We start from the raw sequence: 12635 nt of genomic DNA, 5'->3' as shown, positions 1-12635 counted from the left end.
TAACATTCTCCTTTCCCTTCCTCCCCCACAACAAACACTCTGTGAGGTGAGTGGGGCTGAGAGACTTCAGAGAAGTGTGACTAGCCCAAGGTCACCCAGCAGCTGCATGTGGAGGAGCGGGGAATCGAACCCGGTTCACCAGATTACGAGTCCACCGCTCTTAACCGCTACACCACACTGGCTCAGAGGACCCAGAACTCACTAGGAATGCCTCCCTTGTGCTCTTATACTGGCAATGACGCCCACCTGAGAAATGCCGAAATGGAGTTCCCATACCCTCCAACATTTCTCCGATTAAAACAGAGACACCCCCGCTAACATTTCTCCGATGAAAATAGGGACATCCTCTTCCATGCCCTCCAACATTTCTCCAACAAAAATAGGGATGTCCTAAGGAATAGTGGGACATTCTAGGATCAAGTCAGAAACTGGGATGGCATCTGTAAACCTGAGACGGTCCCTGGAAAATAGGGGCACTTGGAGGGGCTGAGTTTCCATGAGTTCTGGCTAAAAAAAAAAAGAGCCCTGCTTCTGCCATGTCAATGCCTACTTGCCTTTTCTATCAACTATTGTCAAAGTGAAAGATCTGCCACATGGAAGATGGAGCAAGCTTGTTTTCTCCTGCTCAAGAACAACTCAAACCAATGGCTCCAAGTTACAAAAAAAAGGGGATTCCTTTTTTATTTTTATTTTTTATTGATTAAAATTTTACATATCTATACAAACATTATATGCTATCTCTTTACATATGAAGAAAAAGAAAATTATGTAGAGAATAGAAAAATTTTAAAGGAACAAAAAAGAGGAAAAGAAAAAAATAAAGAAATAACAAAGATACGAAGTAAAAAAAATCAAAAGAGGAAAAGACAAGACGACATTATTTACACAATAAAACTGTTCATCGACACAATCCTGCCCACCCTTCTCATTATACTGTAATATAAACATTCTTTTTTAACACAGATTTGTATTGTATAATAGCATTTCTTTCTACTTTGTATATATTCCTCTAATCGTTTTCTTTACAAATATCACTCAGTGTCTGCTAATATGGAATTACCTGTACAGTAAAGTTTTACATGGTTCTTGAATGTTATCCATACTCTAGTTGTTTTTTGTTTCGATGTTCCTCTAAATGATCCCGCTAGGGATTCCAACGAAACACCAGGAAGAACTTTCTGACGGTAAGAGCTGTCCAACAGTGGAGATGGACTCCCTTGGAAGGTGGTGGACTCTCCTTCCTTGGAGGTTTTTAAGCAGAGGTTGGATGGCCATCGGCAATGGCGTAGCATGGGGGGGTGCAGGGGGGGCCGGCCGCACCGGGCGCAACATCTGGGGGGAGGGCGCGCTCGCACTCGCAGCTCTCTGCCCCTACCTGGCTCACTCACTCTCTCTCACGGGTTAGGGGGCGCAAATTACTTGCCTTGCCCTGGGTGCTGACAACCCATGCTACGCCACTGGCCATCGGTCATGGATGCTTAAGTTGAGACTCTGGTATTGGGCTAGATGAGCCTCAGCATCCCTCCCAGCACTACAATGGATGGACCAATGGTTTGACGCAGCAAGAGGCAGCTTCCTATGTGTGATGGCCTTGGACTCGGGCTTGGACTTGGAACCGGAGGAGTCTTAATCCGCACTGGATCCTCTGCCTCAGGTGGCATCTGAACCAAGTCTGGGACCTGATCCTGAAGAGCCCCAGTCTGCACAGGTTCCCCTGCAACAAGCACCAGCTGGGCCAAGTCAGGGGCCTGAGCCTGCCCTGGCTCCAGATGTGGGGATTACCTCGTTGCCTTCAGCTGGGCCATCACCTACAGCTGCTCCACTGCCAGTTGGGTTAGGAGAGGCTGAGGCGGCCTCTGGGTCTAGTAACCCACAGATGTCTCCCGAGCTGCAGAGACTAAGGTCTGAGAGAAGGAGAGACCTGAGTACTCGTAGGGGGGGTGCTCGCCTTTGGGCAAGACAGGGAGGTGAGTCACTGGGGGATCAGGACCGGCCGTTACCCTGACAGAGATAAAAGGCTGCTGGACCCCGCCCCAGGTTGCGGGAGCAATGTTGCTGTTTGCCAGAACCTGCCTGTGATCCTGTGCCTGACCTTGCCTGGTTTCCTGCCTTGTGTCTTGCCTTGGCCCTGTTGGACTGACTCCTCGCGGATCCCTTGGATTCGGGACTGGACCTGGAGCGCGTTACTCGGGTTACCCCCGGGCCCAGCACATCTACAATGGATGGACCAATGGTTTGACGCAGCAAGAGGCAGCTTCCTATGTTTCCGGAGAGCCAGACCACTGCTTGGTCCTGCATCCAGGTGCCATGGTGGTGTGGTGGGCAAGGCAGTAAAGTCTGGCTGCTGGGGCCCATGGTTCATGTCCCCTTCAATGCATGGACACTTGGAAGGCTGCAGGATGCAACAACATTCCCCAGCAAAAGCCAGGACCCCAGCAAGAGCTGTGGCAGTTCATTTTATCAGCTAATTGCACACTGTTTATAGATGAGTTGTGTGTTTCCTTTTATAATGTCATCCATTTTTTCTCCCTTTCACTCCCCACATCCCTGGTCCAGTTGATGACTTTTCCTCTTCCAGGTGGCACAGAGATGTCTTTAGTGCTACGAAGAAGAAGAAGAAAGGGGAGTTGTCTGTGATTTTTTTTTTTTGCACCGTTCATTATTTTCCATGCCACTTTCAGCTAGCCTGATGGAATCAATAGCAAGCCACCTCTGCTATATTAGAGGGTCACTGCTGAGAAATAACACACACACCCTCCTGCAAAAAATCAAAAACCATATATACCTATAACCCGAGTTTCTCCTTTGCTAGCTACACTAATGTAGCAAATCTCCTATTTGGGCCTCTTCCTTAATTCTGTCCTTCAAGTGGTCAAGGTCTGAAATCAAGTTCTTGTTGCAGACCTCCTTGATGCCATTGTCCGGCCAGCCACTTCACCCTTTTCAGCCTTGAGGCTTACCCTTTCATCCTTGCATCATTAAGGACAAGTCTTGAAGCCTTACAGTCAAGGACGAGGTACAATCTGCCTTATTCTTCTGTTCATTGTGTAGCCTTTTCCATTTCCTAACTTCAGTCGCGGGCGATTCTTCAGCCTCTGGCAGATGAGTAAGATGGTTGGGTTCTGTGATAACAGCCTTTGTCAGTGTCCCATTTCTCTTCTGCCCAAGCCAGTATGGCCATGGTGGCTCAGACCTTGAGGGTACCAGGTTGGTGAAGGCTGGTCTACACTCCCAAAATACTACAAGTACAGTCATACCTTGGGTTACAGATGCTTGAGGTTGGGTTCTTGCGGGTTACGGACCACCGAAACCCAGAAGTACTGGAATGGGTTACTTCTGGGTTTTTAGCAGTTGCGCATGTGCAGAAGCACCGAATCGCAACCCGCACATCCACTGTATATTATGGTTCGAGCACATACTGTATTTTTCGCTCCATAAGATGCACTTTTTTCCTCCTAAAAAGTAAGGGGAAATGTGAGTGCATCTTATGGAGCGAATGGCGCTGCGCAGAGAGGGAGAGCTGCACAGCGGCCCTTCAGCAAAGTGCCTCTCCCGTGAAGCGGGAGGAGAAACGGAGCCCCTTCTGTTCCTCCTCCCGCTTCGCAGGAGAGGCGCAGCGCAGAGACAGTGGCCAGCTTTGTAAGCTCCCAGACCTAGGTGTATATTAATCTGACCCTTTAAAAAAAAGCCACAGGCGACTGGCTAGGATTGTGCCTGTTCTATATCTCACAAATGTCATGTCTTCTCTAATAATAATAAGCCTGGCTGTAGTTGTTTCTCACATAATCATGGTAAAATAGTGCAAATAGATAAAGGGAAATTAAATGGGCAAATGAAAAAGGGACACATTAGCTGATGCCTTGGATGGCTAATCAAATGCTTAGTGAGATCGTATATTGCTTGCAATTAAATCCGAAAGCACAAAGGTGTTTCCGCATTCTGGGATGCAACGTTAGGTGGAGTCTTATAGATAACCACAATATAAAGCCGTTATAGAAGCACCCCCAAAATGTGCTTGTGTGCATTATGTGGCTGGTAATAAAGATGATGGAAGCTCACATTATGACGGTGGTAGAGGTAGCCAATGCCTCTCTGTTATGCCTTCTCAATAATGCTCATTTCAGCCGTTGGAAATTGTTGAGCATCCTTGGAGTGAAGGGGTGGGAAGGGAGGGAACACCCTCCTCTACTTTCGCCATTAGAGATAATGTGTAATTTGCTGGAAAAACAAGCTATATAGCCATTAGTATGTCAGGAGGGAAAAAAACGTTAACATAAATTTGTCAACATGCTTAAATTGGCCAAAGGAATAAAAGGCAGAACACCCTGGTTCCATGTGTTGGCAATGACTTCTGCACGACCTTTTCTTCCTTATCACAATGAATATTGAATGGAGCCAGTAGGATACAGGAGCAGAGGGCTCGGCCTTAATGAAAATTCAGTGGATTTAGTTTGGTTTTCCATCTTCCCACCTCGATGACGGATGTTTGTCCCATCACGTGAATAGCAACCGGCCATCTTCATGGGGGTTTGGTTTAATAAATTAATGGCTACAGTTCCCGAGTGCAAGTCCTATAGTGCACAAGGGTGCTTTGTAAAAAGACATAGTGGCTAAATTTGCTTCTTCTTGTCCCCACCCAATCATTGCATCTATTAAGACTGTAGGCAGGGACTGATTTGCTTTCTTCGTTTTTCAACGCCTTGAACAATTTATCGGAACATAGGAAGCATTATGTCAGATCTCGATTGGCAGATGCTCTCTAGAATTCTCTCCCAGACCTTCTGTATGCAAGACAGATCGGAGCAGAGGAAGCAACCTTGTACTGAAGCCAGACCATTGGCATAGCTAGAATAAGGTAGCCAGATTTTTTTCAATGAATCCAGGGACACGTTGATTAATTCATTACTACACGTTCGGGACGTTGATGCTGCAGTGATGGCGGTGGCAGAGGGGTGGCCGCCTTGACCTCAACCGCCACGTTTCCCCTTCCTCCGAGGTTTCTGTCTCCTTTCTCCGTGAGCCTGGGCAGCCCGAGTTGTTGGTTCTTCGGTGGCGGTGGTGGGGAAGCGGTGCGTGGTGGGTCAGGCATGGAAGGCGGAGAAGGAGGGCCGAGAGCAGTGGCGGCAGCAAGGCTCGGGCAGCGCTATGCCCGCCTTCTCATTGGAGCAGCCCCAATCCCATTCCTACTTGCGTGCAAGCAGGAAGGGGCAGGGATCTCTCAGTTAGGCGGCGTGATGCCTTCCTTCCCAATGGAGCAGTCCCAATCCCATTCCTACTTGCGTGCAAGCAGGATCGGGGTGGGGATCCCTCAGCTGGGAAGGGAGGCTTCCTGTTGCCTGAGAGATCCCTGCCCCCTCCTGCTTGCACGCAAGCTCTGATAGGCAGCGTGAAGGCTCCCTTCACAGCTGAGAGATCCTGCCCCGATCCTGCTTGCATGCAAGTAGGAGTTGGGAGGCTTCTCTGATAGGCAGCATGAAGCCTCCTTTCACAGCTTAGATGCTGGGGTCAGGGAAGGTGGAGGCAGCCCGGAAGCTGCATCTTAGAGCCCCTGCACCACCATCATATGGGGACTTCCGCGCAACTCCAGAAGCCCGCCAGAGCTAACTGCTCCGGGCTACTGAGACTGCCGCTGCTGCGTTACCCGGGGACATTAGATGAAATCCGGGGATGGAATTTGTCCGGGGACGTTTTTGCAAATCCGGGGACTGTCTCCGGGAAATGGAGACGTCTGGTATCCCTAAGCTAGAATATCAGAATATTGGAAGAGTCTGGACACAAAATGTGGAACATAATATCCAGATGGAGGATTGGGGAAAATTATGGAAGAATGAGATGAAGTTCACAGCATGTGTGGCAATTAAAGAAAATTGTATGAAAATGATGTATAGATAGTATCTAACCCCAGTTAAATTAGCAAAAATGCATAAAACTAAGGAAAGAAGGATTGGAAATGCAAAACAATTGAAGGGACATTTTTTCATATGTGGTGGGATTGTAAAATTATAAAGAAATATTGGGAAATGATTTATAATGAAATGAAGATGTTTAAAACAACCAGAAACTTTTCTTTTAGGTATTATAGGAGTGGATTTACTAAAATCACAAAAGAGTTTATTTATGTATGCAACTACAGCCGCACAGACATTATTAGCACATTGGAAAGAAGAATGTGTCCCAGCTAAAGAAGACTGGCAAGTTAAATTAACGGAATATGCCGAAATGGCAAAATTGACAATGGAACTAAGAGGAAAAGACGACAAAGAATTTAAGGAAGATTGGAAGGACTTTATTGCATATATACAGAAGCATTGTACATAAGTTAATACATTAGCAGGGTTTTAAAATTACTTGTAGTTTTGTTATGAATGGATCATAGGTAATACAAATGAGTTTAAACTTAGCAATGGACATGTGGTACATTGATAAATAATGGAACTAAGGAAGAGACTAGAGGGAAGTCAGTCTGTTCTGTTTTGTTTTTGTATTGTTTTTATTTTTGTTATCTTTGGGAAATTAATATTATTATAAAAAAAGAATATTGGAAGAGTCCAGCTGGATCAAGCCAAAGGCCCATCTAGTCCAGCATCCTATTCTTGCTATGGCCACCCAGACGTCTATGGGAAGCCTGCATGCAGGACTTGAATACAGCAACAACTCTCCTCTCTTAGGACCCCCAGCAAATGATCTTCAGAGGCATACTGCCTCTGACGATGGAGGCAGAATATGCTCATTGTCACTAGCAGCCATCGATATTTTGGGCTATAGCTTTTGGGTGGTCTTGGAGGAGACCCTTGAGAGTCCCATGGACTACAAGATCAAACCTCTCCATTCTGAAGGAAATCAGGCCTGAGTGCTCCCTGGAAGGACAGATCCTGAAGCTGAGGCTCCAATACTTTGGCCACCTCATGAGAAGACTCCCTGGAAAAGACCCTGATGTTGGGGAAGATTGAGGGCACAAGGAGAAGGGGATGACAGAGGACGAGATGGTAGAACAGTGTTCTCGAAGCTACCAACATGGGTTTGACCAAACTGCGGGAGGCAGTGGAAGACAGGAGGGCCTGGCGTGCTCTGGTCCATGGGGTCACAAAGAGTCGGACACGACTAAACAACAATCCTCTTTTAAAGCCATCCCACCTTTTTTTTGTCCATCCTGAATTATCAAATATTCAGCTTCAATGGATGCACTTAAATGACCTTGATAACGGAAATATGGAAATTCCATTTGGGATTCCCACCTCCCCAGCTGGTCTCTTCTATGCTCTACTATGTGGCGGAGAACCTCAGGCTCTCCAGGCCTCTCTATCTGTGCTGCAGAACTTTCATTAGGTCGCATTGGCTCTCCTTTGCAGCTGAATTGTTTCTGCCTGGATGGAATGAGTCTTCGAACTCTGACGATGACCATTTGTTTTCTAGGTGGGGGACAGGGGTTTGTGTGTGCAGAAACCAGCCTAAATTTACATGTTGCTCCGCCCACTGCTGGCATGTTATCTTAAGAAAGCTTCCCAGAACGGAATGCAGCCCTTGGACTGGAGAAAGTTCCTACCTGTTTTGAGCACGGATCTGATTCTCCCTTTCATGAGTGCTTCTGTACTGAAATCACCTTGGAGTTGATGTTGCAAGGGCAGCTTGGTGCACCGTGCTTAAAATCCGAGAGAGGCGATTTGCCTCCAATGCCAATTCACTCGGTTATGAAAACCTAGGACTCAGAATAAGGAAGAAGAGCCCAGCGAAGGGTGTAGCCGTGACCGGGACACACTGGGGCAAGATGGGGGTGATTGGTGTGGAAAGTACTTGTGGGGCAGTGGAGAATGGTGAGGGGATGGGGGACAGTGCACGGGGAACCAGAGCAGCAGGACCCATCACCAGAGGGGCCCGGGTCTCCCCAAACATGGTGGGCTCTGAGACCTAAGGAGAAGCAGGAGGGACGCTCTAGGAGGTTGAGGCAGCCAAGGGCTCACAGCCCAGCTCAGTAGCTGGCCAGGTGAGGCTTGCTAGCTCTGGGAGGAGGTGTCCGATTCCCCAGGTGGAGTAGGCTCAGGACAGGTGAGGGTAACATGCCTCGTCAAGCCAAAATGCTGCAACCAGTATGCAAGGTATAAAAGGGAAGCAGAGTAGAGGTGCTGTGTCTGCTCCACTCCCCACAATGGTTGGATCATGGCTTGGATAATAATAATAATGATGATGATGATGTATTTATATGCCGTCCTCCCCAGCCAAAGCCGGGCTCAGGGCGGCTAACAACAGTAAAGTGATACAGCATTCTAAAATCAGTTCAAAATCAAATTAATGGCAACCATTGGGCTAGAGTGCTATGAGGATTACAGAAGGAGAGGTTCAGACTGTGCCCTGGCCAAAGGCCTGGTGGAACAGCTCCGTCTTGCAGGCCCTGCAGGAAGATGTCAAGTCCCAGAGCCATAGTCTCTTGTGACAGAGCGTTCCACCAGATCGGGGCCACAGCCGAAAAAGCCCTGGCTCAGGCTGAGGCCAGCCTAACCTCCCTGTGGCCCGGGATCTCCAAGATGTTTTTGTTTGAAGACCGTAAGGTCCTCCGTGGGATATACCACGAGATGCTCTTTGGGACTGTTCTTGTGTGGGACTGACCTTTAGGTGTCCTGACCCCAGATCGGCTGCAGAGGCAGGAACCTGGCCTGACTGGACTTTGGACTTGTTGGACTGCTGGACTCTGTGTCACCATCTGCTATGGAATCATGTACATCTGTGGGGCTCGCCGCCAGGTACCCTGTGGTTCAGGGCACTAGCCAGTGGATGATTCCTCCTCCTGGATGGAGCTAGTTCTGTCCTCTGGCATTTTTATTCTTTTCTTGGGATGTGCCCTGTTGTTCTCAACCTTTGGGACCAACACTGGCATTAACAAGAGTCACTAGGAGCGTTCAGCTGCCGGCACAGCTCCCTGATGCTGTAGTTACACTGGAAATCCACCAGGTGGCTTGAGGGAATCCGTTGCAAAAACCAAAAATTCCTGACGAAGGAGAAGACCTGCTCCCCTGCCCCACTCAAGGAGATGGTCTATTTGGTAACGTTCAGAAGCACTCTTAAAATACGGTGTTACGCAAACTAACAACCTACACGATGCATGTTGCTATGCCTGCGCATTTCTTTATAATCTGCTTGTGGGCATCTAAGGCCGCATTAAGAAATCCATACCGTGTGAAGCAAATGCACATCTGCAGCTAACTCTCACAGAGCCCCTCTTCAGCCCATGTAACACTGGTGCTGCGGAAAAGATTAAGACGTATGCATTTGCAAAAAGCTGGAGGCCCAGTCCGCGTTTTACGTGACATGCAGTGCCTGCTCCCTCACGGGCGGTTGCAGCAGCAGCAGCAGCAACCGTAAAGCTGGGATGCATTTTGTGAACAGATGTCAGGCAGCCCCGCCTAACTGTACGGTGCCTAAGTGTTACCCTAGGTTTATTAAGCTGCTGATTTTATTTCGTTTTGAGTTTGTTTATGTTTCGTAACAAATCATGCTTCCCCAAATGTTCTGTATTTTGATGGCAAGCTACATGTTTATCGCAATCCGCTTTAGGCATATAAATAAACTGAACGGAAACCTTCAACTTGTAATTTTATGACGCCGAAAATCTAACGGAGCTGCATCTGAGGAAGTGGGCCCTGCTCCATAATAGCTTATGTCATAATAAATGTTATGGGTCAGCAACCTTTTCCAGCCGTGGGCCGGTCCACTGTCCTTCAGACCATGTGGTGGGCCGGACTATATTTTGAAAAGAAAAAAAAAAATGAACGAATTCCTATGCCCCACAAATAACCCAGAGATGCATTTTAAGTAAAAGCAAACATTCTACTCATGTAAAAACACGCTGATTCCCAGAATATCTGCGGGCTGGATTTAGAAGGTGATTTGGCCAGATCCAGCCCCTAGGCCTTAGTTTGCCTACTCATGCTTTAAGGTACCAGAAGACTTTGTTGTGTCCTTAAGGTCCTTTATTTATTAATAAATAAAACAAGCTGTTATTGTAGTTAAGAGGAGATCCTCAAGGTTTGTTTAGGGTGCTTATGTACCACTCTTCTAGTGCAGACTGACACACAGTGGTTTACATTATATCACATTAATAAACATCAATAAATAAGCATCAGCCCCAGCCAGCATGGCCCAGTTAGGGGTGATGGGAGCTGGGAGTCAGCAACTATTTGAGGGGGCATAGATTCTCCAGTCCTGCTCAGGGGTGTCAGTGGTGCAGAGTGCCTTCCGCTGATGGCTCAGCTGCACCCTTTATCTGGACAGGGACAGCCTAACTGATGTCCATGCTCTGGTAACTTATGTTATAGAGCACTGCAATGCATTATTCATGGTGCTGCCCCCCAAGATGGTTTAGGAACTTCATCTGGTGCAGGATTTGGCAGCCAGGTTGCTCACTGGGGCACAACGGTCTGAGCATGTACAGTCAAACCTCGGTTGCCGAACATAATCTGTTCCAGAAGTCCGTTCGGCTTCCAAAATGTTCGACAACCAAGGCGCGGCTTCTGAGGGTTGCATGAGCTTCCTGCACTCAAGCAGAGCCACGTCAGACGTTCGGCTTCCAAAAAATGTTCAAAAACTGGAGCATTTACTTCTGGGTTTTCGGCGTTCGGAAGCCGAAACTTTCCAAAACAGAGGCGTTTTGGAGCTGAGATTTGACTGTAACCCCAATCCTGGCTGCTGATTAGTTTCTGGGCCCAATTCAAAGCAGAGGATTTGACGTAATACAACCACTGAAATTTGCAAAGTCCATTCTCGCTGTGTTACAGAACTACGTGGCAAGAGGTGCCCTAATTTCCTGGCCAAGATGCTTCCCCCAGTTCTGCTTCTGGATCTGTGGGGTGGAGGCAGTCAAGAGTACTTCAGGACAGGGGCTTATTTTTCAAGGGCAAGACAGCCAGAACCATCACTGAGACTGCCTATAACTTCAGGAACCTGTGTGCCTTATGCAGTTTCCCTTCCTTCTCCCTTCCACTCCTTTTTTCCTCATGTGCTATGTATTTTTATTATTATTATTATCCCTCTATGGACATGTTTTCTGTAAGCCGACTGGAATGGCGTTTTTGGCCGAAAAGGGTAGGGTATACATGCTGTAAGTCAATAGAATAATAGAACTGTAGAGCTGGAAGGGACCCCATGGTCATCTAGTCCAACCCCTTGCAATGCAGGAACCTCAACGGGATGATACATGACAATGGCCATCCAACCTCTACTCGAAAACCTCCATGGAACAGGAATCCACCTCCTCTAATGGGAGTTCATCCCACTGTTGAAGAGCTTTTACCATCAGAAAATTCTTCCTGATATCTTTCCTGAGAGATTGTCATTGCCTTTTTAAAAATCAGCTGCACAACAAGCAGAAATAGCACAGCACTTCCCATCACTTCATTGCCATGTCAAGGTGAGCTGTGCCCTTTGCATTTCTGCCTCTCATGTCACTGAGGTACGAAACCTTCTTTGGGGAAAAAGTCGACCCCTGATGCAGATGTTCTCAGACAGTCCATTCCCAAGAGCCAGGCACCCATTCAGCGCATCATCTACTACGTGGGTGGTGCTGTGGTCTAAACCACTGAGCCTTAGCGCTTGCCGATCAAAAGGTCGGTAGTTCGAATCTGCACAATAGAGTGAGCTCCCGTTGCTCTGTCCCAGCTCCTGCCAACCTAATAGTTCAAAAGCACACCAGTGCAAGTAGATAAATAGGTACCACTGCGGCGGGATGGTAAATGGTGTTTCAGTGCGCTCTGGCTTCCATCACGGTGTTCGGTTGCACCAGAAGCAGGTTTAGTCCTGCTGGCCACGTGACCCGGAAAGCTGTCTGTGGACAAATGCCGGGTCCCTCAGCCTGAAAGCAAGATGAGCGCCGCAACCTCATACAGTGGTACATCGGGATGCGAATGTGATCCGTTCCGGAGCCCCATTCACATCCTGAACGCAACATAAGCTGCGACGGCACGTCTGCGGGTTGCGTTTTGCCGCTTCTGCACATGACGTCATTTTGAGCGTCTGCGCATGCGGCGAAACCTGGAAGTAACATGCTCCGTTACTTCCGGGTTGCCGCAGAGCGCAACTCGAACGCGCTCATCCTGAAGCACATTCAACCCGAGGGATGACTGTAGTCACCTTTGAATGGACTTAACCGTCCAGGGATCCTTTTTTTTTTTTTTTTTTTTTTTGCCTTTTACTACCATCACACATGGGCGTAGCGGGGAGCTGCCTCCCGAACCAGGTAAATAAATAAAAATACTTAACTAAGCAATTGTGTCACAGATAACTCTGTTCCGCCCCTGGCTACGCCCATGCCATCACACCTTGCTTGGGCAGGGTTTGGTCCGAATCTCCCTCCTTGCAACTTGAATCCATCAATTTGGGCCTTTGCCTTTGATGCAGCAGACATAATAAATTAATATTAAATAACATTCAGCAATAAGCATTATTATTGATAATTAATTTTATGATCATCAACTGCTTTTCTGTATCAGCCACTGCGGGGAGGTTTGCAACATAATTTGATCCACTGCCCGCCTCCCCCCCCCCATAGGCGTTAAAAAAACCCCCAATATTATGCAAGGTAAGTCCCCGCCCGCGCGTGCGCAACTACACTTTTCCTCTCCGGGGGCACGTGACTCCCCATCGCTCGC

The sequence above is a fragment of the Podarcis filfolensis genome, assembly GCF_964270895.1.
Source record: "Podarcis filfolensis genome assembly, chromosome: 3".
NCBI lineage: Eukaryota > Metazoa > Chordata > Lepidosauria > Squamata > Lacertidae > Podarcis > Podarcis filfolensis.
The sequence above is the reverse complement of the archived record's forward strand: the minus strand, read 5'-3'. Positions refer to the sequence as shown.